Source organism: Myotis yumanensis, unplaced genomic scaffold, assembly GCF_028538775.1.
Source record: "Myotis yumanensis isolate MYYU_CA2020_CCGP unplaced genomic scaffold, mMyoYum1.0.hap1 SCAF_12, whole genome shotgun sequence".
In the NCBI taxonomy this organism is placed as follows: Eukaryota; Metazoa; Chordata; class Mammalia; order Chiroptera; family Vespertilionidae; genus Myotis; species Myotis yumanensis.
This window is the reverse complement of record NW_027223763.1, coordinates 44,913,906-44,919,905: the sequence shown is the minus strand read 5'-3', so window position 1 is coordinate 44,919,905 and position 6,000 is coordinate 44,913,906.

Below are 6,000 nucleotides of genomic sequence, written 5' to 3'. Positions count from 1 at the left end.
ACTGGGACCGAAATCCACCTCCACCTCCACCTCCACAGAGCTGTCCCTGGGCAAGTTACTTCTTTGCGTCCTCACCTATCCAAGGGGAATAGTAATACCACAGACCCATGTGGTGGTTGAGAGGCAAAATGAGTTAGCAGAGGTGGATCACTTTAACAGCGGTTCTCAACCTGTGGGTCGCGACCCCTTTGGCGGTCGAACGACCCTTTCACAGGGGTCGCCTAAGACTATCCTGCATATCAGATATTTACAATTCATAACAGTAGCAACATTACAGTTATGAAGCAGCAACGAAAATAATTTTATGGTTGGGTCACAACATGAGGAACTGTATTTAAAGGGCCAGAAGGTTGAGAACCACTGACTTAGAACAGTGGCTAGCACAGGCTATCCAAGATCTATCAATGATCGCTCCTGAGTCCCACGTAACTCCAAACCATTCTTGGAAAATGCCAGATTCTGAGTAGAACTGGATTTTAATCTGGTTTTTAATAAGTTAATTTGTATTTGGATTGGATCTAAAATATTTTAAAATAATAACATCTAACAGGTGCTTTGAATTGCTAATTTGAATAAATCAGTGTTGGATTAACAAGATTTTTTTCTAACAAGAAAAAACAAACATGGATATATAGTCACGATTCTGACAGATACTTACAGGGTACTTTGGCAAATCAACTATTCTATTTAATGAGCTATGTATGCATTATGCCCAATTGCCAATTATGCCCAAGTTCAAGATATATAATAAAGTGTCTGTGATACAAAACCCCATTAGACATGATGTTTCTTGAAGATTCAGGGCCTGCAGTGAATCACGGATATTACTGCATTGGAGATACTCAGACAGGCTGGTCCACAGAGCTCTCCTGGAGGCAGGAGACTGCATGCATCAGCGTTTGCTGCAGGCATTTTTATTCATTCATCAGCTTTGTTTCTCTACGTGGCTGTCCACTCAGGCAGCCCCAAGTGACATGTGTCTGCCTGGCTGGTTTTAGGACAGAGACGCCATGTAGAGACGTGCTGAGGTCAGGACAGAGGCCTGGGGTGACCAATGCAGATAGCATGTGCTCAATAAAGCCAAGTTCGCTACCTCCCTTTCCAACCTCTCCCTGCATTTTAATTTCAATTCCCATGAGTGAGATTTTTTGGAACTCTGCGCCAACTGAAACCACTTCCTTTTTTCTCAAAGGGAACAGGCTGATGGAGATGGAGTGGCAAAGATTTATCAGTAGCTTTCATAGCGAATCCTTTTACTGCCCAAGCTGTTCTCTTGCAACCCGTACACTTTTCTTCCTTCTCCCTACTTTTTCCCAGGGTCCCTACTTACTGTGCAGCTTGGCAAAGCAGAAAAACACACCACCAAAACAGCACTCTTTCTGGTCTGGCAAATTAGAAAAAACAAACACGCACAGTCTGGATTTCAGCCCCTTCGTGCAAACACAAAATATACAACCACCTGCAGCAGCCAATGTCACCCAGTGTTCCCCAGAGACAGGAGCCAAGGAGGAAGGCCAGGGTGTGCACGGAGAGCCAGTGTCTTCCGGTGAAGACAGAGCCACTTGCACTGAATAGCGGCCCTGGGCTGAGAAAGGGCTGGCTCCCAAGTCAAACTCACCTGCCCTCCCTCCACGGAAGCCACCACACATCCGGTTCCACCGTGTTTGAATGGGAGGCAGAAATTCCTTCTTTCCCCCAAAATGCCTTCCACCGACCTTTGGAGTCTTTCTTAAATCACAGAGCAAGTGCGAGGTTGTGGTTTAAACCACCGAGCTCTGACTCGGGTCTTCTGGAGAGATCCTTCATCTGAACAACTGCTGAGTTTACTTTTGGTTGAGTCCAGTGGCTTTGCCCACAGGATACAGGAAGCTCTTGACACAGCCTACCAACTCCAGCAAACTCTCGGAACCCAATTAGTGAGTGGACTCCATTGAAAAACCACCACCCTTGCTGTTTACCTTCACACTGAACTAGTAAATGATACAGTGGGAACTTTGAAGCATATCACTGAAGGCAGGATTGCCTCTTCCGAGACTCCTCTGCCCTCTAAGATTGGAATTTGGGGAGGATGCGTTTGGAAATGATTTTTTTCCCCAGTAATGACAACATCCAGTACCACATAAGAAATGAAATTGAAGCATTGATCTTAATCTTCAAATATAGGATAGCTCCAATATTAAAATTAACATATAAATTTAGCATCCATCTTATTTTCGACTCACTTCTGCTGAGCAAATGCACATATAAAGAATGAATCACTGAAACAGTATGCAGTGAAATCAAGTTCATTTTTCAAATATGTCAGTTCAAATGCAGCCAGGGTCTGTTCTCTGGGCACCCAACAAATGTTCCCCAGAGGCACCCGCCCCTCCCGTCACTCATCTAGCCAGGGTGCAGCTGGGGACCTTGGGGGACGAGTTCCTGGTGAGCAAACCCTGGAACATGTGGCCCCTTCACTGAATTCCCCTTCCTACGGCGCAGCTTCATTTTACCAATGGCGAATGTTCTTGGGTTCTTAGAAGCCTGCCCTTTACCTGTAACAGCCTGGCCCGGAGGTCCAGAATCACTGACTCTTTTCCCTGGTACCTGTTATCACTCCAGGTGGCTCTACTATTAATTTCAACCACAGCCACCTACCTGGCTAACAAATGCCTTGCTTCTCAATGCGTCATCACAAATTGTAATATTGCACAGTGAGACAGCACCTCACACCTGTTAGGATGGCTATTATGAAGAAGACAAGAAATAACAAGTGTTGGTGGGGATCTAGTGAAAAGAACACCCTTGTGCACTCTTGGTGGGATTGTACATGTGGAAAACATTGTGGAGGTTCCTCAAAACAATGAAAACAGAACTACAACATGACTCAGCAATGCCCCTTATGGGTATATAGCCAGAGAAAATGAAACCACTATCTTGAAGAGATACCTTCACCCCCATGTTTATTGCAGCATTACTCACAATACCCAAGGTATGGAAACAACCTAAGTATCCATCAGTGGATGAATCAATACAGAAATGCTCTTTACTAAGTGAAATAAGCCAGTCACAGAAAAGCAAGTCCTGTGTGATTTCACTTACACATGGAATCTAAAAAGCCAATCATGGAAACAGAGAGTAGAATGGTGGTTGCCAGGGGCTGAGGGGTGGGGAAAACAGGGAGATATTAGTTAAAAGGTATAAATTTCCACTTATAAAATAAGTAACTTCTAGGGAACTAATGTACAGTATGGCGACTACAGGTAACAATACTGTATTGTATAGGTGAACGTTGCCAAGAGAGAAGATCTGAAATGCTCTCACCACACACACACGAAAAGGTAATTATGTGAGGTGATCGATGCATTAACTAACCTTATTGTGGTCAACATTTCACAATGTACACATGTATCAAATCATCACAACGTACACCTTAAACGTACACAGTGCTACATGGCAATACTATTACAATAAAGCAGGGCAGAAAGATTGTTGATAGTTCTTAAAACTCAAAGCTCCGGGGCAAAACCTACCTCCAGGAGTCACTGTCAACTAGCAATCATGACTTACTGAAGTTTATGCTAATATCTGGCCCTTTCCCAACCAGAAGCTTCCAGAAGCAGGCATTTCTGATCCCAAATGTGTACTCAGTCTAATCACTAACACGGACGCTGAAGTTATTTGAACTGGATCTAGGGCTTACATACTGAAGTTTCCTCTTGCCACAGAAAAGTGGGGGAGGGGGGAGGCGGGGGCGAGGGGGTTGGGAGGGATTAGAAACCCCAGCAGAGTTTGTATCCCTGAGCTCTTCTATTGGGCATAGATTTTAGAAGAAAACCCAAGAGTGTGATGCAGAGTGAGGTAGTCCTCAGATCTCAGTGAGTTCAAGAATTACCTGGGGAGGATGATAAAAATACAGGCGCTTTGCCCAGCAGGTGTTGCTCAGTGGTTCAGCATCGGACCATGAACCAGGAGGTCGCTGGTTCAATTCCCAGTCAGGGCACATGCCTGGGTTGGTGGCTTGATCCCCAGTGGGGGGCGTGCAGGAGGTAGATGATCAGTGATGTTCCTCTCTCATGGATGTTTCTATCTCTCTATCCCTCTCCCTCCCTCTCTCTAAAAAATCAATAAAAACATACTTTTAAAAATGTATACACACACACACACACACACACACACACACACACACACACATGCTTAGACTACCAATGACTGAACTCAACATGGGAATCTAAACCAGAAGTAAAGCATCAGGTGCCTGGATCACATTTTGAGACAAACTGCTGTAGAACATGACTAACCTGACACACATCTTTTTTTTTCTTTTTAAAAATACAGTTTTACTGATTTCAGAGAGGAAGGGACAGGGAGAGACAGAAACATCAGTGCTGAGAGAGAATCACTGACCAGCTGTCTCCTGCATACCCCTCACTGGGATCCAGCCCGCAACCCGGGCATGTGCCCTGACCTCCTGGATCATTGGTCGACACTCTACCACGAGCCACACTGGCGGAGCCAGCACACATCTTAGATCAGTGATGGCAAACCTTTTGAGCTCGGCGTGTCAGCATTTTGAAAAACCCTAACTTAACTCTGGTGCCATGTCACATATAGAAATTTTTTGATATTTGCAACCATAGTAAAACAAAGACGTATATTTTTGATATTTATTTTACATATTTAAGTGCCATTTAACAAAGAAAAATCAACCAAAAAAATGAGTTTGCGTGTCACTTCTGACACGCGTGTCATAGGTTCACCATCACTGTCTTAGATGAACAAAGCATTGACTCTCAGACTAGTCGTTGTCAGGTCCTCACTGGAAGGGGAAGGAGACACTGCAGTTTAATGTGCATTAACTTCCTATGGGGCTGGCTTGACTCAACTGCAAGTGGACATCCAAGCACCCAGATGTTTTCTCTGTGACAGATGGGACTTAACTAGGAGCTGGTTGATTTTTTTCCTATTTTCATCCAGACATTCAGTTTCATGGGAAGGGAAACTGTGTACCCATGGGCAGACGAGAATTCCACACGCCTTCGTGGGACAGTCTTTGAGAGCTGAGCTAGAATCTACTTCAACCAGAGGGGACTCAGCCGTCAGGACTACAAAAAAAGCAAAACTAAACGCTGGAAGCCAGATTAAGATTTGTTAAAATATATTTTTATTGATTTCAAAGAGGAAAGGGGGAGAGAGAGAGAGAGAGAAACATCAATGATGAGAGAGAATCATTGATCGGCTGCCTCCTGCATTCCCCCAACTGGAGATTGAGCCCACAACCGGGCATGTGCCCTTGACTGGAATTGAACCCAGGACCCTTTAGTCTGCAGGCTAATGCTAACTCCACTGAGCCAAACCAGGTGGGGCCAGATGTAAGATCTTAACAACCAATTTCTCCCATCTGACCCCTGTCCACACTCACCCCACCACAGAAAACATTTCTTGCCGCAGAAAATTATGTTGAGGCCTAAGTAAACCTGCACCAGTCATGAATATGCTGCCTTTGAGACAATTCCATTTTGCTGGCACTGCAGAAAGCAGTGACTGGCAATCTGTGGGCGAAACCGAGCTTTAAGAACGCTGCATCTTAAGCCAAGTTTTGCTCCATCCATCATTCAACCTGCAGAAATCACAGCTGAAGCTGAGCACCAGCGGCTCACACGGGACCTGTCATCATGGCTGCTTGTTAAATAAGTGCGGGTAACTTTTGAGATGAAGATGCCTTTGAAAACACATTTGTCCTGGGTAGGCCCAGGCATCAGCCCATCACCACCACATTACATGTCCTTTACGTGTGTCTTTAGAATCAGGGTTTGTCAGAGTATTCCTCTCCACCTCCTCGCATTCTTCCTTTCCGTAAATACTAATGTCTAAATAGAACTCTAACAACAAATCGTATTTCTTTTCAAACCTCTAATATGCAACTATGTCGATTAAATACACAGTAGTCCAACTCATAATAGTGAATTTTTCCCCCTCAAAGATATCTCATTCCAAAAGAGCCCAACAGAAATAAAAACG